This window comes from Odocoileus virginianus, chromosome 2 (genome assembly GCF_023699985.2).
Source record: "Odocoileus virginianus isolate 20LAN1187 ecotype Illinois chromosome 2, Ovbor_1.2, whole genome shotgun sequence".
Taxonomy (NCBI): domain Eukaryota; kingdom Metazoa; phylum Chordata; class Mammalia; order Artiodactyla; family Cervidae; genus Odocoileus; species Odocoileus virginianus.
Window position 1 is genome coordinate 39,306,908 of NC_069675.1, and position 23,313 is coordinate 39,330,220.

Genomic DNA, 23,313 nt, shown 5'->3' on the forward strand with positions numbered 1-23,313 from the left:
AACCAGTCTGTTGTTCCATGTTCAGTTCTAACTGTTGCTTCCTGACCTGTATACAGATTACTCAAGAGGCAGGTTGGGTGGGCTGGTATTCCCATCTCTTTCAGAATTTTCAGTTTGTTGTGATCCACACAGTCAAAGGCTTTGGCATAGTCAATAAAGCAGAAATAGATGTTTTTCTGGAACTGTCTTGCTTTTTCGATGATCCAGCGGATGTTGGCAATTTGATCTCTGGCTCCTCTGCCTTTTCTAACACCAGGTTGAACATCTGGAAGTTCATGGTTCATGTATTGCTGAAGCCTGGCTTGCAGAATTTTGAGCATTACTGTACTAGCATGTGAGATGAGTGTAATTGTGCGGTAATTTGAGCATTCTTTGGCACTGCCTTTCTTTGAGATTGGAATGAAAAGTGACCTTTTCCAGTCTTGTGACCATTGCTGAGTTTTCCAAATTTTGCTGACATATTGAGTGCAGCACTTTCACAGCATCATCTTTTAGGATTTGAAATAGCTCAACTGGAATTCCATCACCTCCTTAATAAACATCTATTATCTGTAGAATTTATAGAGATATTCCCACTTTCACTTCTGATATTGGTATTTTGTATTCTCTTTTTCTTGATCAGTTTTGATAGGTTTATCAATTTCATTATCTTTTAAAAATTATATTTGGGTTTGTCACTTTTTTCTGTGACATTACTTTTCTATTTTATTATTGCCTTCCTCTTTTAAATGTTCTTCTTTCTACTTGGGTTTAATTCAATTCTCTTCTTTTTCTAACATGACTGAGCAGCTTAGCACAAGCACAGCAAGATAGAAACTTAGATCACTGATTTTATAACTATTTTTGTGCCTTTCTAAATACTTTAAGTTTCTTTTTAACCACTGCCTAAACCATGTACTGGGGACTTCTCTGATCGCTCAGATGGTAAGGAGTCTGCCTGTAATGCCGGAGACCTGGGTTCGGTCCCTGGGTTGTGAAGATCTCCTGGAGAAGGAAATGGTAACCCCCTCCAGTATTCTTGCCTGAAAAATCCCATGGACACACGAGTGTGTCAGGCTACAGTCCGTGGGGGTCACGAAGAGTTGGACACGACTAAGTGACTTCACTTTCAGTTTCAAGCCATGCACTACAACTATTGATATGTTGGATTATCATTAGTATTCAGTTTGAATATTTTCTAATTTCTTTTGGTGATTTTTTCTTTGATCCACAGGTTAAATCAGTGTATATTATTTAATTTTTAAATATTTAGTGAGTTTTTGGCTACTTTATTTTTTGTGATTCCAGATTTTAATCCCAATGTCAGAAAAACTGCTCTGTAAGATTTCAATACTTTAAAATTTATTTAGATTTATTTGTGGTCCACTGTATACATGAAAAGAATATATTCTACAAATGTTAATTGCATCAACTATGAAAGACCTAAATTATATATCTTTATAGAATTTTGTCTACTTGCTCTATCAGTTATTGAAAGAGGCATCAAAATTTACAATTTTAGACCATGTATATTTCTCTGTTTTTGTCAGAGTTTGTTTTTGGTATTTCAAAGCTCTGCTTACTAGGTACATACAATTTGTCATGCCATGACTTCTTGATAAACTGATCTTTGGTTCATTATGTAGTGCCCCTTTTTATTTCTGGTAATACTTTTTGAATTGAAGTCTTAACTTGCCTAGTATTGTTGTAGCTACAGCCTTTCTTTTGAAGCTTAGGGCCCTTTCTCCTCTTTCTGTCAGTGTGTGTTAAAAACCAAGGCCCCGTATTTCCAAGAAACAGCTCCATGCTGACCTCCATATAACCCTTCCCAGGGTTGGGCATAAGCTTTCTGTTCTGGTTTTTAGGTTTTTCTCCAGTTCTGGCACTGCATACTTGGTTAACTTTCTTGCTCAATTATGTATTAAAAGGATGTTTGGGGAATTCACTGGCGATCTAGTGGTTAGGATGCTGCGCTTCCACTGCAGGGGGGCATGGGTTCAATCCCTGGTCAGGCAGCTAAGATCCTACCTGCAGTGGCACAGCTGAAAAAAAAAAAAGTTTGTCTGTTGTGTTTCATACAGCATTTCTAGACATTTGTAGCAGAAAGAGCTTATCTTGTCTGCTATATATCAATGAGATTAGGAGGTTCACTGCACCTTTAATTGTACAATTACTTTTTTTAATATTTGAATTTAATTTTCAGTTCTTTAAAAATAAATGTAAAGAACAGTAAGAACTATAGCTGTTATTTAGATATTGAGGTTTCTGATAATGAAAATTGTAATGGAAGCTCATGAAGTATTTTCAGTATTTCAAAGTTCCTGGTATAATTTATTTTATATGACAAAATTGGACAAAAATGCCTGCATGTTAACTAGCATGTCTTGTCTCTTGCTTTTCACTATGATCATATTATCTCAGTATGATAACAATGGTTATATAGCGTTGGTCAGAAACTCTAGTTCTTGGTGACATTTTAGACTGAGACATTTTCATTACACCAAATACTGATGAGAATATTTCAGATATTCTCAGTATTCATTGAGGTGAGAATTTAGCACAGTCCCTTTCTCAACATTTCTCACATTTTCTCCATACTTTCCATTTAGTAATTCAGCACAATAGTTTGTAGTTTTTGCTTTTGATATGACTAACTTCTTATTTATACTGCATGTTGTTCTGTTGCCCTCACTATACATTTTCATGCTAAAAATCCATCTTTTTTATAAAACATAAACACATAACCACTGGGAAAACTGAAATAAAAGTAGTCTTTGATTATGTGACTATTTTGATCCTATAGCTTTCTGGATCTAAGATGTGAGCAAGATGTGCTTATTGCCAAAATTCACTTGGGAATGTGGATCTCCATCCTTCCATTCTAGACTTTAATAAGATTATATTTGGTAATTGTGCAGTGTGTCAGAGATGAAACTCTAATAGTCACAGCTATGGAGCACAGATAGGGAGTGTTTGCATTTTATAAAATTTTGTTCTAGAACCAGAAGGCAAAATAATGAGTTTCTTTCTGTAAAATGAGCCTTGATCTCAGCATTTGGATTTGAAAATCCCATAGACAGAGGAGCCTGGCAGGCTACAAACTGTAGGGTCGCACAGAGTTGGACACAACTGAAACAACTTAGCACAGCACAGCGCAGCTATTTGTTTAGTACTAAAGTATAAATAGAAGGCTAATTTTCTAATCATGTTTCTCAACTATAGATATAGTTGTAGAGACATAAGCTTTCTACTCTGGAAATGTCATGAAGACTAGCTCCTTGTTTGAAAGTTAAATCTCCTCTATAGTATTCCTGCCAAGTACTTGTCAAGTTTGGAATTCAGCTCTTGTTCTGTAGCTATGTAACCAGTGAGGTAAGATATCTCCTGACTCATGGAGACCAATTGCACCTCCTGGGATAATAAATAACCTTCTCTCCACGTGGTGCATTCTTGTGTCTCACTTTCTCTGAATCTTCATGCTCCTGACTCTGAGTTACTATCCCATGCAGCCCAGGACAATCAAAACCAAACCCCAGTGCTTCTTCAGTCTTCATGCACACCAAAAAAATCCATTGCTTTTAAGCATTTCATCATTTTATGCATGTACGTGTATGTGTTATCGTGGAGGAGAAGTCACATCATGTAGTCTTTAGGGTCTGTTTACAATTTATTTTCTACTCTTTAATTCTCTCCCTATTCACTTGAGGTAAAGGCAGGTTTCATTAAGAAAACTTGTGTTCACATTCACTGTCATTCTTGTCTCTAGTTCTGTTCTAGTTTATTAAAGAGTTACTTTCAACAAAGACAATGCTCATCCTGAAAGTAATTCTGGAGAATAGTTTTCTCTCTCATCACAGGTAATAATTATCTTTAAAAATGATATTGAATGTCTATCTATGTGAAAGTTTTAGTCGCTCAGTTGTGTCTGACTCTTTGCGACCCCGTGGACTGTAGCCCACCAGGCTTCTCTGTCCATGGACTTCTCCCACTGGAGTGGGTAGCCATTTCCTTATCTAGGAGATCTTCCCAACCCAGGAATCAAACCCAGGTCTTCTGCAATGGGGGCGGATTCTTTACCATCTGAGCCACTACGTTGCCTGCTGGTGTGAATTCTTAAAAAACTGTGATAAGAATTGATAAATGTCTTTAATAATAAAAATGCTGGGAATGTGGGTTGAGGTCCAGGATGGGGGGTTTACATAGGGATAATCATAGCAGAGATATCCACAAGTAAAAGAAAATAGTTTGTTTGCAGGTTAGGTTGTGATGAACTATTGTGAAGTGAATACTTTTGTGTTATACTCAAGTAAGTAGAGAATCAGTAGCTAAAACATTTTGTCAGATACCTGGTCATTATTTCCTTCCTTAATGGATGCATTAGACTAATCTGTAATGAGCACATTTGCCTTCTAGATAGGAAGTGCTCAAAGTACTTTTAGACATGAAGTAAGTGACTACTACAAGTAAACACTGCCCTGCCCAGCATGGTTGCTCATGTGGTTTTAAAAGTGCTTAGGAAACAGATCAGCTTCTAAAATGGACATCTTTCCCTCGACAAATTTTTCTAACACAGAAAGAAAAAACAGTAACATCTTACTTAAGGTGTAAATTAGATTGATTTCTAAATTACTATAAGTGCACTTTACTAGCATGTGAGATGAATGCAATTGTGCAGTAGTTTGAGCATTCTTTGGCATTGCCTTTTTTTGGGATTGGAATGAAAATTGACTTTTTCCAGTCCTGTGGCCACTGCTGATTTTTCCAAATTTGCTGGCATATTGAATGCAGCACTTTCACAGCATCATCTTCCAGGATTTGAAATAGCTCAACCGGAATTCCATCACCTCCACTAGCTTTGTTCGTAGTGATGTTTCCTAAGGCCTACTTGACTTCACATTCCAGGATGCCTGGCTCTAGGTTAGTGATCACACCATCGTGATTATCCTGGTCGTGAGATTTTTGTACAGTTCTTCTGTGTATTCTTAACACCTCTTCTTAATATCTTCTGCTTCTGTTAGGTTCATACCATTTCTGTCCTTTATTGAGCCCATCTTTGCATGAAATGTTCCCTTGGTATCTCTAATTTTCTTGAAGAGATCTCTAGTCTTTCTCATTCTATTATTTTCCTCTATTTCTTTGCATTGATCGCTGAGGAAGGCTTTCTCATCTCTCCTTGCTATTCTTTGGAACTCTACATTCAAATGGGTGTATCTTTCCTTTTCTCCTTTGCTTTTCACTTCTCTTCTTTTCACAGCTACTTGTAAGCTCTCCTCAGACAGCCATTTTGCTTTTTTGCATTTCTTTTTCTTGGGGATGGTCTTGATTCCTGTCTCCTGTACAATGTCACGAACCTCTGTCCATAGTTCATCAGGCAGTCTGTCTGTTAGATCTAGTCCCTTAAATCTGTTTTTCACTTCCACTGTATAGTCATAAGGTACAATTGCATTCATCTCACACGCTAGTAAAGTAATGCTCAAAATTCTCCAAGCCAGGCTTCAGCAATACGTGAAGTGTGAACTTCCAGAGAACCAGAGATCAAATTGCCAACATCTGCTGGATCATTGAAAAAGCAAGACAGTTCCAGAAAAATATCTATTTATGCTTTATTGACTACACCAAAGCCTTTGACTGTGTGGATCACAACAAACTGTGGAAAATTCTGAAAGAGATGGGCATACCAGACCACCTGACCTGTTTCTTGAGAAACCTGTTTGCAGGTCAGGAAGCAACAGTTAGAACTGAACATGGAACAACAGACTGGTTCCAAATTGGGAAAGGAGCGTGTCAAGGCTGTGTATTGTCAGCTTGTTTATTCAACTTATATGCAGAGTACATCATGAGAAATGCTGGGCTGGAAGAGGAACAAGCTCGAATCAAGACTGCCAGTAGAAATATCAATAACCTCAGATATGCAGATGACACCACCCTTATGGCAGAAAGTGAAGAAGAACTAAAGAGCCTCTTGATGAAAGTGAAAGAGGAGAGTGAAAAAGTTGGCTTAAAGCTCAACATTCAGAAAACTAAGATCATGGCATTTGGTTCCATCACTTCATGGCAAATAGAAGGGGAAACAGTGGAAACAGTGTCAGACTTTATTTTCTGGGCTCCAAAATCACTGCAGATGGTGATTGTTGCCATGAAATTAAAAAACGCTTACTCCTTGGAAGGAGAGTTATGACCAGCCTAGACAGCATATTAAAAAGCAGAGACATTGCTTTGTCAACAAAGGTCTGTCTAGTCAAGACTTTGGGTTTCCAGTGGTCATGTATGAATGTGAGAGTTGGACTATAAAGAAAGCTGAGCACTGAAGAACTGATGCTTTTGAACTGTGGTGTTGGAGAAGACTCTTGAGAGTCCCTTGGACTGCAAGGAGATCCAACCAGTCCATCCTAAAGGAGATCAGTCCTGGGTGTTCATTAGTAGGACTGATTTTTAAGCTGAAACTCCAGTACTTTGTCTACCTCATGTGAAGAGCTGACTCATTTGAAAAGACCCTGATGCTGGAAAAGATTGGGGGCAGGAGGAGAAGGGGGCGACAGAGGATGAGATGGTTGGTTGGTATCACCGACTCAATGGATATGGGTTTGGGTTGACTCTGGGAGTTGGTGATGGGACAGGGAGGCCTGGCGTGCTGTGGTTCATGGGGCCGCAAAGTGTCAGACACAACTGAGTGATTGAACTGAACCTAACTGATAAATACACTATTAAATCTTACTATCACAACTAGTATTTTTGTTCAGAGTTGTGCAGAATTCTTAGAACTTCTACATTTGAAAAGAAAAGAGACATTTGTGTTTGTTTCATCTCTTGACAATGCTTTTCTTTCACCTATCTGTGCATCTGTTTTCTTCATCCTTTCTTTTGTTTTTTGAATGGTGTTGATAAAAATATCTTTAGATCTTACTTAAAAGTACAATGCCTACCTGTTAATACCAAGGATAACTGGGAGCAAACTCGCCTAGTGATTCTTAAGACAATGTCTCCAAGAATTGTGTGGTTATTTTATCTGGATAGGTTTTTCTTAGTTCTTTTCATAGGTAGTATATTGTTCTGGAGCCACATTCTCTCCAAATACTGACAAACAAACAAACAAGTGAAAAATAAACAAAACAAATGAAAAAAAAAAACAGATAAATCCAGAGCTATTCCATGCCTGCAAAAACTAAATTTTCATAGTGAAATAGGTGACGTATTAAAATAGGAGTTAATAAGAAAGCTATACATTTATAAGAAAGAAAAAATACTGGGAAGAGTAAACTTTTGGTGCTGCAAAAATGAGTGAAATATCCCCAGCTCTGTTGATCCTTAAGTGTCTAAAGTGGCAGCAGTGGTGGTTCGGGTTTTAGAGAATTTTTATGTCATTAGAATGTTGTAAGTGACTTGTTGCAGTATGTTGCACAGGGACCAGAACCTAATAAACACTTTATGTGTTCACATATGTATCCCTGTCCATCTTTTTGATTGAAAACAGCCCTACTGTAAAATACTAGTCTACTCTGCTCAATCAGTATGAATATATTTATAGTCATGAGAATTATTTAATTTGTTTGATAATCTCATGTTTTGTTTATACTGAAAAATCATTAACTAAGAGACAGAGAAAACAGAAAAGTGGTTTGTTAAATTCATATTACCTACTGTTCTTTCTTTTCTCCTGTATTTTCTTCAAATTAATCAATTAAAATGCACAGATGTTCAATTAAAACTATAAAAATTTTCCATGGCTACAGATGTTTTGAAGCTGCATTGTTGAAAATTTAACATATCAAGTAATGATTCCCTCTCAGAAGAAATTAAATTAATGACTCTTTGCTAGATTATTTTCCATTTGATAAATTAAACAAAATTAGAGGAAAAAACCCAAGACTTACACTGTATGCTACATTTATTAATTAGCATGATAGGCTAACAAATATTAATATGAAAAGATGACAAAATGGAAAATGTGTCTTATTTTTCAAGTGAAATACCTTCAGGACTGCAGTTTATCTTATCAGCAAATGGTTATACGGCATAAATTATTAAAATTTACACCTGTAAATAGCAGACAAGTGACACATTTTGTCATTCCACGTAATAGAGATGGTAGAGATGTGATTATTCAGGACTAATGTAACATTTTTCTTCAGAGCTTTGTCCACCCCATGCATGATAGACTGTGACCCTTAAATAATTAAGTAGAAAAATAGGATTTTTTTCTTGGCTCTGTTGCTTTATCTACAAGAGAATTTATTTCTTTTTTTCCTTATTTCCAATTTGTTTAATTTTTAAAGGGCTGCCTACTTATTTATTTATTTATTTTTCTTATGTTAAAACTAGTACATGCTCATTACATTGGTCAGGGTTCTCTGGAGAAACAGACCAATAGGGGACACACACACACACACACACATATGCATATACATAGAGATAGTGGGAGATGAAGAGAGATTTATTTTATGGAATTGGCTCACATCATTGTAGGTACTGGAACTTCTGAAAGTTGTAGGGTGAACTAGCAGGCTGGAAACTCAGGCAGGAACTGATGTTGCTACCTTGAGTCCAAAATCCACAGGGCAGGCCAGGCAGACTTGGTTAGTCAGGCAGATTTTCTGCATTTCAGTCTTGAGAAAGGACTTTTTTCTTAGAGAAACCATAGTCTTTGCTCTTCAACTGATTGGGTGAGGCCCACATGCATTATGGAGAGTAATCTGCTTTATTTGAAGCCTATGAATTATATATATTAATCATATTTTTTAAAAAATACCTTCACAGCAATATCTAGACTAGTGTTTGACCAAAACTGGTCACAATAGCCTAGCTCAGTTGACATATAAAATTGCCCATAACACTCATTAAAGAAATTCTAAAAAAGAAATTTTAAAGAAATTAGAAAAAAAAAAAGACCTGAAAATGATGTTAGAAAAGCACTTAAAATCAACCCCCTACAAAGAATTTCTGCTACATTTCAATGAACACCCTGAGTCTTCCTCTTGTGTTTATATACCTTTTGTTCTTCCAAAGTTGAGAAAATAGTGCTTATTCTACTTCATAACTTTTTATTTTCTTAAGAGAAGAAACATTTTTGTAGTACATTAAGATTATTTATTCTGGAATTCATATTTAATAGCTGCAGTATAAGTAATTTAAGGACTCGTTGGACCCTTAGGTCTTCCATTTTAGAAGGACATTATATCTTTTCACACTTATCCTTTGAACATATTACTAAACATGCATTTGCTAGATAAAAATATGCACATTTTAGAACTTTGTGCATGCGTTGCTAAATTGCCTTCCAGAAATGTTATACCAGTTTGCATTCCTAATGGCAATATTTCAGAGGTCTCTTTCTCTCCCTCTTTTAAATATTAGGTGTTGGAATGAAAAATATCCCAATCCAAAAGATTAAAAAAAGACATTCAATTGTTTTGTAACTTGAACTTTCTTAATTTCTGGTGATGTTGAATGAATTTCTTAAATTTATTGAAATTTGTAGTTCTTTGTGAATTGTCTGAAAAGCGAAAGTCGCTCAATCATGTCCAACTCTTTGCGACCCCATGGACTATACAGTCCATGGAATTCTGCAGGCCAGAGTACTGACGTGGGTAGCCTTTCCCTTCTCCAGGGGATCTTCCTAACCCAGGGATCAAACCCAGGCCTCCCGCATTGCAGGCAGATTGTTTCCCAGCTGAGCCTCTAGGAAATCCCAAGGGTATTGGAGTGGGTAGCCTATCCCTTCTCCAGGGGATCTTCCCAACCCAGGAATCGAACCAGGTTCTCCTGCATTGCAGGTGGATTCTTTACCAGCTGAGCTACCAGGGAATCCCTGTGAATTGTCTACTTTGCTTGATTCCCACTAAGTTGCTTGTCATTTTCTTTCTATAAAAAGCTATATATATAATATATAAATTTTGTAATTTTTTGCAAAATTTCCCCAAGTTAATCATTGCCTTTCAATTTTTATTAAAATTTTTCATTTACTGACATTTTTGTTTTTCTTTTGTGTAGCAAATCCACCAGTATTTTCTGTTATGGCATGCTTTTTGTTTCATATATTATAGTTTTTCTAGCCCCAGCATGTATGCCTTCTGGGTTACTATCTTTTTTCCCTTTTTTTAAATGCTGAAGTTCACTTTGATATATGGTGTGAGACAGGGATTATTTTTAAATTTATGATTGTGTTTAAAATGCAACTTTTTATGCCCTTTTAAACATGAGAGATATGTAGACTGGAACAAGGTTAGAAAGGAACAACTTGCACACTTCACATCTGGTAGATCCAACATAGACCACAATGGTTCTGTGGCATTATTTGGTTTTCTGTCATAAAGCAGAGTTAAAATAACAGTACTTGCCTGAGGCTTTCATATGTGTGAATGTGTATGTACAAGAGCATACAAAAAACATGCCTATGGGATGACAATTATGATTCTAGGACCCATTTCCAGTGTGGAAATGATTAGCTCACTAGCCACAAAGTTGTCACAGACTTGAAAATTTTTCTTCATGAACAATCCTATATCTTTTAGTCAATGATCATACTTGGAGGAGGAAATGGCAACCCACTCCAGTATTCTTGCATGGAGAATCTCATGGACAGAGGAGCCTAGAGGGCTACAGTCCATGGGATCAGAAGGAGTTGAGTGCTACTCAGAAACTGAGCATATGCAATAATCACACTATCTCATTGAACACTAGACTACACGTTTTTAACTGCAGGGATATGTATCAAGGCAGGATATGTCCAGGGGCAATAGACTACCAATGAGCAAATCTTGTAATCAATGAATAATTTGAGACAGAAAGTTTATGACAACACAGCCTAGTACAGTGCTTTGTGGCCTAAATATAGTTATCGCTGTTGCGTGCATGTTTGTGTATGACCCATAGGAAATGTCTTCCATTTATTCTTTACAAAACTGTATATTATTGGGTAAACTGTCTATAAGACACCATAGTGACTGAGATAAATCTTATAATAGACATTTTTTTCACATCTTAAAAACTCTCATCACTCTCATTTTCAATTTTTCATCACTAGATGTGGGAAAAGAAATAGTGACAGGAAATTTCAAATGAGCCATTTTAAGAGTCATCCTTTTCATGATTTCCAGAAACAGACTTAGTATTTTACCAATAAATTTCATGGATTCACCAATTTACATTAGATCAGTAGTCCCTCTTTTTGAGATTACTTTTTCAGAGTTATCTTACAGTTTCTTTTTTTCTTTAAAATTTTTTTAATTGAAGTATAGTTAATTTATAATATTGTATTGGTCTTAGGTTAGTTATATGTATAAATACGTATATAATTATATTCTTTTTTCCTTGATTTTTCCATTATAGTTTATTATAAGATATTGAATATATTAATAGTTCTCTATGCTATACAGTATATCCTTGTTGTTTATCAGTTTATTTTTAATGTAGTGGAATTCCTTACTAATATTTGTAGATTTTGATTGTGCATTGCATTGTTTTAGACTTGAAGTTTCTAGGAGATGGGGCTTGGGATTTTACATTTTCTTAAGCTCCCCATATGATTTATTTTATTGAAAATTTGAGAAGCATTAGACTGTTGTTTTGAGGTTCAGAATTAGTTTCTTCAGGAAATTTGTCATGAAATTTTATGAAAAGATAAATAAAAGGGCCTAGCATAGTGGCGACCATGATGTAGTCATTGCATATTTATGTATTAAATTATGTATTTAATCTGGGTATCAAAAATATTAGTAAACTGATATGTACTTGGTTCCACATTTTTGGCTGTTTCTAAGGAAGTTTTCATTTAAATACATATATTTTGCAGCGTATGCTCTATGTTACTAATCTCTATGAATGTTAACATTTAGAGGACAATGTTTATTGACTTTTTAATGTGAACAGCTCATCAGTCTGTTAAAGATTCAATATTCTGAATATCCCAGGCACATAAATATCCACAAGTACTACTTGCATTAAGTAACAGAATCACCATATATTTGCACAGCTGCTAAGTGGTTGTCTTAAAATTTAAAACAAAAGTTCAGGTGTATGGAATTATTCAAATTATGTTAATATTCAGAAGTTTATACCAAAATAAGAAGATGCCACCTTGTGGTATAAAAAGATTATTTAGCATGTATGTAATATGTAGTTGACAGATCTTTCAAATAACATGTGGTTGATAAACCTATTTGAATAAATGTGAAAAGAAGCTAAAATGCTCATGCTCATAATCAAATGTTTTAATTCAGTAACTACATCACAAATAGAAAGATCACATGGGGAAAATTATGTGGAAGTGTATTGCTTTATAAAAACAGTGTCTATCAGCAGTGTACAATAGCCACATAGAAATTAAAAAGGAGCATTTCAGTAATATTTAATATGATAAAATAAACTTGGAACATATATGTTTAAATTAAGTTTGTGTTCCTTTTTTAAGAACAACTGCTATATTTTGTTCCTTTAGGTATAAACAGTAACATTATGTTTTAATTTTAATGAGTTTAAAGATAATGTTTTGACTCTGCATAATGTTTATGCATGTTGTAATGATGATTTGTTAAAAAGACAGAGATTATTTTAGATGAATTATGGCCTATGGCATTTTCCTAGATGGTAGTTCATTATATCAAATTACCCTAGAATTTTTGGGATGAATCAATCTTGGAAACCATGTAATCCAATAGCCCCTATTTTATAGGTTGTAAACTGAGGTACAGAGACGCTATTTGAGTTATCCAGGAGCCTCTTCTTCCTCAGAGATTGACTTTCTTCATCTTGTGCTCTTTGTACTTCCCATTTTGCATTTGAATTGGTGTCTTATATTGAACAGCTTTGTTTCTCAGAGAAAGAATAGAAGAGAACACATTTCTCTCCTCTGAACCTTTCATTAAATGTTTATTCTGTTGCATTTCTCTATAAGCATTTTTATATTGCCATTTTCTCCTCTTATTAGAATACTTAATATAGTTCCAAATAGTGCATAATTGAAAACAGTTTATCATATCCATTTTTATTTATTAGTGTAATAGTATGCCTGCAATCTGGTGGCAGGAAAGTACTGCACTATTTTACTGTAATTTATCCCATTTTAAATGTTCATTTGGGTCTATGAAATTGCATAATACTTTTCAGAAAAACATTCTCAGAGTGTGTGCTGGGAAAAACCTCAAACATCAGAATTCATTTAGAAAATTTTGTAGGAACAATATTGTGGGATATTCCAAATTTCAAAGTTAAATGGATCAATCAGCTGGTCATTTTAAAGATTTTGAAAATTTGTGCATATGTGAGAGCTCACCAAGATCTTGTTTCATAGACAGTTATCTATGACAAATGACAAAAGAAGGTACCAGAGATTCTTGCTATTGAAATTTTAGAGGAGCAAGAACAACTGGGTTTCTGGATTTATAAGGAAAAGCGTTACAGATAGAATTATATTTAAATGGAATATTGAGGACAAAGAATTCAGATAATTAGGTTGTAGTGGGGGTGGACATTTTAGGGAGAAATGGTGTGCCCTAAGACTCTTTTTCTTTAGGACATAGAGAATAGAAATTTTCTTAGAGATTTAAGGTGGAGGGGCACTTTAAAAGCTAAGACAATTGAGGATATTAAATGATGAACTAAAAATATTTAGCATTTTTTTCTGTATTTATTGAAAGCCATGGTAATTTTTGGTAAGACGCAGTTTCCCCCACAGTAAGTCTCTTCCACCAGGAAGCTTCCATAAGCCATTTATCGTTATCCCTCAAAGGGGAGACGGAATGAAAACCACAGTCACAGAAAGCTAATCAAATCGATCTCATGGACCACAGCCTTGTCTAACTCAATGAAACTATGAGCCATGCCACGTAGGGCCACCCAAAACGGATGGGTCATGGTGGAGATTGCTGACATAATGTGGTCCACTGGAGAAGGTAATGGCAAACCACTACAATATTCTTGCCTTGAGAACCCCATGAACAATATGATAAGGCAAAAAGATATGACACTGAAAAATTAACTCCCCACTTTGGTAGGTGCCCAATATACCGCTGGAGAAGAGTGGAGAAATAACACCAGAAAGAATGAAGAGATGGAAAGTGAAAACAACACTCAGTTGTGGATGTGACTGGTTATGGAAGTAAGGTCTGATGCTGTAAGAACAATATTGCATAGGAACCTGGAATGTTAGGTCCGTGAATCAAGGTAAATTGAAAGTGGTCAACCAGGAGATGGGAAGAGTGAACATCGACATTTAGGGTCAGTGAACTAAAATGGACTGGAATGGGTGAATTTAACTCAGATGACTATTATATTTACTACTGTGGGCAAGAAGCCCTTAGAAGAAATGGAGTAGCCCTAATAGTCAACAAGAGTCCAAAATGTAGTACTTGGGTGCAATCTCAAAAATGACAGAATGATCTCTGTTTGTTTCCAAGGCAAACCATTCAATATCACAGTAATCCAAGTCTATGCCCAATCACTAATGCCAAAGAAGCTGAAGGTGAATGGTTCTATGAAGACCTACAAGACCTTTTAGAATTAATACCCCCAAAAGATGTCCTTTTCATTATAGGAGACTGGAATGCAAAAGTAGGAAGTCAAGAGATAGCTCAAGTATCAGGCAAATTTGGCCCTAGAGTACAAAACGAAGCAGGTCAAAGGCTAACAGAGTTTGCCAAGAGAACTCACTGGTCATAGCAAACACCCTCCTTTCAATAACACAAGGGAAGACTCTATACAAGGACATCACCAGATGGTCAATACCAAAATAATATTGATTGTGTTCTTTGGAGCCAAAGATGGAGAAGCTCTATAAAGTCACCAAAAACAAGACCAGGAGCTGACTGTGGCTCAGATCATGAACTCCTTATTGCCAAATTCAGACTTAAATTGAAGAAAGAGAGTAGGGAAAACCACTAGACCATTCAAGTATGACCTAAATCAAATCACTTATGATTATACAGTGGAAGTAAGAAATAGATTCAAGGGATCAGATCTGATAGAGTGCCTGAAGAACTATGGATAGGCGTTCCTGACATTATACAGGAGGCAGTGATCAAGACCATCGCCAAGAAAAAGAAATGCAAAAAGGCAAATGGTTGTCTTAGGAGGCCTTATAAACAGCTATGAAAAGAAGAGAAGTGAAAGCACAGAGAAAAGGAAGATACACCCATTTGGATGCAGAGTTCCGAAGAATAGCATGGAGAGAAGAAAGCCTGCCTCAGTGATCAGTGCAAAGAGATGAGGAAAACAATAGAATGGGAAAGACTAGGGATCTCTTCAAGAAAATTAGTGATACCAAGGGAAGATTTCATGCACAGATGGGCTCAATAAAGGACAGAAATGGCATGGCCTATGAGAAGCAGAAGATATTAAGAAGAGGTGGCAAGAAAACACAGAAGAACTGTACAAAAAAAGATCTTCACGACCCAGATAACCACGATGGTGTGATCACTCACCTAGAGCCAGACTTCCTGGAATGCAAAGTCAAGTGGGCCTTAGAAAGCATCACTACGAACAAAGCTAGTGGAGGTCATGGAATTCCAGTTATTTCAGATACTAAAAGATGATGCTGTGAAAGTGCTGCACTCAATATGCCAGCAAATCTGGAAAACTTAGCAGTGGCCACAGAACTGGAAAAGGTCAGTTTTCATTCCAATCCCAAAGAAAGGTAATGCCGAAGAATGTTCAAACTACCACACAATTGCACTCATCTCATATGCTAGCAAAGTAATGCTCAAAATTCTCCAAGCCAGCCTTAAACAGTACGTGAATTGTGAACTTCCAGATGTTCAAGCTGGACTTAGAAAAGGCAGAGGAACCAGAGATCAAATTGCCAACATCTGCTGGATCATTGAAAAAGCAAGAGAGTTCCAGAAAAACATCTACTTTTGCTTTATTGACTACACCAAAGCCTTTGACTGTGTGGATCACAATAAACTGTAGAAAATTTTGAAAGAGTTGGAAATACCAGACCACCTGACCTGCCTCTTGAAAAATCTGTATGCAGGTCAGGAAGCAACAGTTAGAACTGGACATGGAACAACAGACTGGTTCCAAATTGGGAAAGGAGCATGTCAAGGCTGTATATTGTCACCCTGTTTATTTAACTTATATGCAGTGTATATCATGCAAAATGCCAGGCTGGATGAAGCACAAGCTGAAATCAAGATTTCAGGGAGAAATATCAATAACCTCAGATATACAGATGACACCACCCTTATGGCAGAAAGCAAAGAACTAAAGAGTCCCTTGATGAAAGTGAAAGAGGAGAGTGAAAAAGTTGGCTTAAAACTCAACATTCAAAAAACTAAGGTCATGGCATCTGGTCTCATCACTTCATGGCAAATAGATGGGGAAACAATGGAAACAGTGAGAGACTTTATTTTTGGGGGCTCCAAAATCATTGCAGCTGTGAAATTAAAAAGATACTTGTTTCTTGGAAGAAAAGTTATGACCAACCTAAACAGCATATTAAAAAGCAGAGACATTACTTTACCAACAAAGGTCCATCTAGTCAAAGCTATGGTTTTTCCAGTAGTCATGTATGGGTGTGAGAGTTAGACTATAAGAAAGCTGAGCACTGAAGAATTGATGCTTCTCAACTATGGTGTTGGAGCAAACTCTTGAGAGTCCCTTGGACTGCAAGGAGATCCAACCTGTCAGTCCTAAGGTAAATCAGTCCTGAATATTCATTGGAAGGACTAAAGCTGAAGTTGAAACTCCAGTCCTATGGCCACCTGATGCGAAGAACTGACTCATTGGAAAAGACCCTGATACTGGGAAGGATTGGGGGCAGGAGGAGAAGGGGACGTCAAGGGATGAGATGGTTGGATGGAATCACCGACATGATGGAAATGAGTTGGAGTAGGCTAAAGAAGTTGGTAATGGAGATGGAAGCCTGGTGTGCTGCAGTCCATGGGGTTGCAATGAGTCAGACACGACTGAGCGACTGAACTACACTAATAAGACATTATGAAATGCAGTGATATTTATATTTTAGGATATATATGTGTGTAAGTATGTGTGTGTTTGTATGTGTGTTTGTATATATACAGATATACTCTTAGCTACACTTTTCTGTATTATTTCTGCTCCTAATAATTTTTTGAGCTTCCCCCTTTGAATTAGTATCTTATCAATTTTTAAATATGCTATACATAGATTCTTCAAAAGCAAACTCTGCTTTTAGAGTAAGCAACTCAATATATATACCTATCAACTATTCTATGAATTCTTCATGTTACTATTGCTTTAATTATAATAGTCCAGTTCTCCATTGTGAAATTTTTCATGATCAGCCAAGATGTATTAAAATCTATTATGACAACTTGTTTCTTTCCCTTTTTCATCTTATGTTCGTCTCCTTGTTTTACATTTGAGTGTTTTATTATTTGACATGTAAAGTTTCATGGCTGCTATATTTTTGTCATAACTTTTATCAATATAAAATAGTGTACTTTTATCCCATTTTATGTTTCTTACCTTCAAAGCTGCATTATCCTGTTAGCATTGCCACCTTTACTTTCATTTAATTTGTATCTGCTTGAGAAATCTCTACTCACTTTTTTATTTTTAGCATTTACCTGCACTTCCAAATTAGATCTATCATAGTAGCAGCATACAGAATGTGTCTTTTCAGTCAAACTGGTCGTTTTCCAGCTATTTCCAATTTTTTTCAAAAGTGATAAGTTGGTCTTTTTTGTGACTATCTTCTTTTTTATGTTTTATTTCGTTCAACTTTTGTATTTCTGTACTTTTTGTTGCTTTTGTTTTGTTTGCTATTGTTTTCATGAATTATGCTTTCAACTTCTATAATTATTAGCAAAATGGATATCTTGATACTGTTGCTACTCGTTTTTCAAAATATCCAACTTGCACTTTTCTAAGTATTACAGTGTAGAAAAAGAGACTTTCCCATCTATCCAGTGGTTAAAACCATGTGCTTCCAATGCAGGGGTTGCAGATTTAATCTCTGGTGGGGGAACTAAGATCCCACGTTCTGTGGGGTATGGCAAAACAGAAGTATAGAAAGAAACAATATCTTGTGTTTATCCATAGCAAATGCTTTTATATACCCTTCCCCATCCCCTGTTCTCTCTTTGTTCCTATCTAGAGGGATGTTGGACTTTAACGGTTAGCATTAAATTATTTTTATATCAGATAAATTCTTTTGTAAGTATTTTTTTTTAATTTGCATTCAGATTTGAAAATATATTTGCAACAGCGATGTAAGGCTGACAGGTTTTTAAATTGTTTCAGAGCTCATCACTAAATTGTATATCCTAGCTTTCCTATTCATGAGGTTTTAAATTTTAATTCAAGTTTTAGTAGTCTTTTCATCCCACTTTCTTTTCCTTTTGCCTCAAATGTTCCTTATTTTTATGGTATATTGAGGCTGGCTTACAGTTTCCTAAAATTGTTTCCTGGTTTTTATGAGAGAAATATCTAAAACATGACTGATATTTTCTTGTTTTACCATATTTAATCACAGGTCCTTTGTTGTTTTATTTCTCTTACATTCACTCAAATGAGAACTTTTTTCCAGATTCATTACCTTCCATTTCCCCCTCCTTGCACCTTTATCCATACTGTTGGATAATTTAACATGTTCATTTTGCTTCCTAATATCTAATGCCCGTGAACATTTACATAGTGTGTTCCTGCCGCCTTCTCCTGACCGCACCACCCACCCCCAAATAATGGAGTTAACTGAAACTATAACCTTCAGGACTCATCAAGGGCAGTATTCTTCCAGTTCTTTCTACCACACTTCATTTGTGAGTACAGTATCTCCCAGGATGCAATGTGCTGTAATTATCCTCCCACCACTTTTCCTCGACTATTATTTTCTGAGAGTTTTTCCTATCTGGGTAGCATAAAAACACGAGTGAACAGGAAGGGAATATAATATTCTGTCTGCCTGAAAATCAGCACCCATTTTGAACAGAATGGCTGTTCAGTTTCCTCTTTATTAAGGGATCTGAATCTCTGAGCTGAGCTGTGCAACAGACAATGGGAACCTAAAAAAATTACCCACTGCTCTTTCAAGGTGGTAGACTTTTCTGTTCTATGAGGTGATGCTTGGATAGGCTACTGACTTGTTTTCTCACTCTTGATGCATCAACCTTATAATCACTCTGAATTTTTCCCAGATTTCTGGCACTGAGTTTCCTGTCAGTCTTATTAGAGTTTTTCATTTTCATATGTATGTTATTGACAATTGGGAGAGGCAGTGCCAGGGGATGGTGGCCAGATGCCATTTTATACCAGAAGTCTTCTATTATCTACTTTTAATAGTTATAAATAATGAGTGCATTTGTTGGAAGTACTTTCACTCATTCTAGCAAACCCTGGGACCAATTTTCTCAGCAATTGATTAAATTCAACACCTACTATGTGCATTTTCAAAAATATGCCCAATATTAGAAATAAGAAATAGTTTTTGCTCTAGAGTATTTTGAGTAGGATTTATAATCTACCCAGGTGGCGCAGTGGTAAGGAATCTGCTTGTAGTGCAGGAGACCAGGGTTCAGTCTCTGGTTCAAGAAGATCCCTTGGCGAAGGGAATGGCAACCCACTCCAGTATTCTTGCCTGGAGAATTCCATGGACAGAGGAGCCTGATAGGCTACAGTCCATGGGGTCACAAAGAGTCGGACACAACTGAACGACTAACATACACATATATATAATAGAGTTAAGTTGGAAGGTCTGTAGTACAACAGAGTCAAAACAATTTTTTACCTTGGGAAATTGGAAAGGCTATTCAGAGAAGATGGATACAGAGAAGTGAATCTTGGGAGGTATGAAAAGATAGTCAGAGGCTGGGTAAAGAAGTCAGGCATCCTGAGCAAAAGAAGAAATAGGAAGTGAAGATAGGGTGCAGGTGATGAAACTGAAGAGGTTTGTGAGACCACCATTTGTGTGGATGGTGGATTGAATGAGGATGGCTCAACAATGGGAAAATTGATATTAGAGCTATTAAAATCAGCTAGGCAGATAAAGATGGGAGAATGAAGTCAAACCGCAGCAGCAGAATTGGAGAGGAAATGGCCGATTTACAAGTCTGAAGTGGAGAGGGAGAGGAGGAAGGAGTGCATAGTTTGAAGACTAGATCTTCTGATCTGCCAATCATGTACAGGCACATGTGTGATGCAGTGGCTAAAATGATTGTATGTATGAATTAGCCATTTCTTTTTTCATCATTTACTCATCAACTTTTTGCTTGCTTTAGGTTATCACTCATGTGTTTGTGTTGTGATCAGGTAAACCTACTTATTTTAACATGCTCTTTTTGCAGTAGAACTAATATATTTCTTATTGTGCCAAATAGTTACATTTCTAGTGATGGGAAAACTAAAGCATAAATTGGGATTTGCCATAAATCTTGAGGAATCCCTGAGAAGACTAGTTGGGTAACTAATCCTATTTTTATTTCCCAACTAACACCCTTTTCACCAGAATTATCTACTTTCATGCTCTAAAGTCCTATAACTCTCTGAAAGCTTGTGATCATTTACAAATTAAAGTGGATAGCATTCTGTACCTTTGTTATATTTGCAGTGAGTCCTAATTTCAATGAATATATTTCTTTATCTACTTCATATAGGTGTGATTAAAATGAATCATGAGAGACAACATAGAATTATTTCCCTAAAGTTTTGGGGAAGCTAATAATCTATTCAGAGAACCAAATGGTATTATCCAAGTGAAAATACTATTTATCCCCCAAAGGAATTTATACTTATTACCCACAATTCAGTTAGATTTGATTTTCATGTTTGAATTTCTTCCCCAATATCATTTCTCTTTTATTCAAGTGAAAAAAATTCTTAAGCTGTATTACTGAGAACTTTACTACTAATGGAAAAGTAAACAGTAAAACAAAAATCCTTAATATATATTAGAATTATTCCAACGACTTAAAGTACTCATTTTATAAACTTGTGATACATTTGTAGGTTTCTGAAGCTAGGAACGAAATCTCCATTTGCTTCAGTCAAATAATTTTTAGCAAGGTACTAGAAAAAAAAAAAAAAAATATATATATATATATATATATGTAAACCAGATTTAATAGTATGGTAATGTGCATCATGAGAAATAGCATTCTTCTCACATTCTCACTAGAGGGATAAAGATTTTTAGAAAATACTTAAACTTGAACTGTGATATTCAGTCCAGAAATTAACACTAAAATGTTTAGTGATGCACTTGTATTAATTTAAAAACGTAAGTTTTTATCCAATATATAGTCTTTGTTTTCAAATATTTAAAAACTCTAATAAAGATTCTAACCCAGTTGTAATCAGCTACCATCGATATGCAGAGAACGGCTTGCATTTTTCCCTTTACATTGAGAGGCAATCCTTAAAGCACTGAAGACCAAGCTGTACTTTAAAATGGCTGAGATTTACTTGTGCTTAGATCTTTTCTGTTCCTCCTCAATTTTCAAGACATGCTTTCATTTGATAAGGATGCGTTGGAATCTGAATTTTAACATGTAGTTTTGTGCATTTAGGCATGCAAATATACACATGTATATTATTTTGCTTTTACAGTAATTATTTTCACTTATGAAATTCCAAATTCGATGTTAAATATTGAATATTTTGGTTAAGTGACAGCTTGTGCTAGCTTTAGGATATTCCTGCTTGATAATTATTCATGAGAAGAACAGCTGAAAACAAACTAGTTATACACCTTGGCAAATTACTGTGATTGTAATTCTGTGAAATTTCCCCATGGCCATGTGACTTTATTATAAGTACTCTAACAGTGCAGATGTCCAGAATGTTGTCGTTGTCACAAACGTTATTCCTGTATTCAAAGTTTTTGAATTACTCTTTACTGCTTTGGAGAAAACGTGAGGGAGGAGATGAGACATGCAATATGTATGATAGAGCATATGCAACTCTTTTCAGCGCCCACCCTCCCTTGGTTTGGAGTGGGCACGGTGCTTATATACCACGTTCCTGTAAAATACAGAAACAGTGGCATTTTTGTGAAATATAGATATGATGAAAACATTTCCTATTAAATGTTAAGAAAAAGGAAAAATAGCCCCAATTTATCATCCTTCAAAAAAAATTCAGCCGAAAATCAAATGTTATTTCCCTACTCTTCTTCTCCCTTTCAGTTCCTTCCCCATATGGTTCCTGAAATGTTCCTCCATTTAAATGGATTTTAAAGCTCATTCCTTATAGTTCCTAGAGCATTCATTGCTTTTGAGAAAAAAAAAGAAAAACATTTTAGCATGTGCTATTTTTGTTATTCTAATTAGCAAAAACAGCTGGTCCTGTGCAGCTCAGACTGTAGTCTTTTTCAACACATTGTTCAGATTTTTTTTTTCTCCTCTTCTGTCAAGCTACAGGCTACCACCTCCCCTCTTCCCACACAAATCAACCCCCAAAACACCTGCACACACAACCTCAAATATCACCTACATCTGCCGTGAAAGGAAAAGGAAACAGCCTCTTCTTCCTGGTGGCTTGGCAGGGCCCACAGACCAGATTATACAGAAGGTGAACCAAAGTCATTCTCAAGGTACTCACCTCCCCACTGATTTTTACATTCCCTAAGCACTTTGGTGTCTCAAAGTACAGCTGTCTTATAGTTTTTTTTGTTTTCTTTCTGTTTTTTCCCTCAACTCCTGACGAATGGAAGTAGCCTCTTACAGAATCAGAGGTTGAAAAATTGAATAATCAAACCTTACTCACAATTTGGTATCTATCAAAGGCATGTGACTGCCAATGATCATTGAAGCTGATCAAAGTCACACTCTGTTGCCATGGCAACGAATCCCCATTTTGTTTATGTGGAGGGGTACGCACCACAGGAGAATCATGCTGAGACGAATTAAATTTGTGTTGTTGAGAAATTAACATGTGGGATGTTTAGGAGTGAGTTGAGTGGGTACTTATCAATGTGATTTTTTTCTTCACAAGGGAGGTGATGAGGACAAAACACTATCTATGGAGGGTGTCATTGTGGAAGATTCCAACAAAACACTGGAATGTTTCAATAGGGCGTTTCTAAGGTGAAGTCCAGATGTGAGGTGATAGTTTTTATTTGGTTTTGTCACTGACACATTTTGTGAGCTTAAGTATTTCCAGACTCTTTGGTTCATCTTCTGTTTTCCAAATTAAAAAAAAAAAAAAGATTGCAAGAGGATGCCTCTTTCAAGGTTTAAATTTGTTTATTCCTTGAGCTGGAAACAATTCTTAATCCAATACCACTGCAAAGGAATCTCTAGTATGATTAGTCTGTTTTAATTTTCACTGATTCTAGAACCTACCTTAGCCAAACTTGGGGGTTGAATTAAGCTCTTTGAGTTTTAGTTTGGAGGATATTACCTAGTCACCAAGTTGATATGTCAT

General features: G+C 36.0%; 1 long non-coding RNA gene across 1 annotated transcript; it reads right to left on the minus strand.

The window, feature by feature from the left end:
* Positions 1-8,389: 8,389 nt before the first annotated feature.
* On the minus strand, positions 8,390-22,693 carry LOC139037104 (uncharacterized). Its single transcript, XR_011489923.1, has 2 exons — positions 22,489-22,693; positions 8,390-8,685 (listed from the first exon to the last, which is right to left on the minus strand). It is a non-coding gene; the product is annotated as an uncharacterized lncRNA (long non-coding RNA).
* Positions 22,694-23,313: the final 620 nt, after the last annotated feature.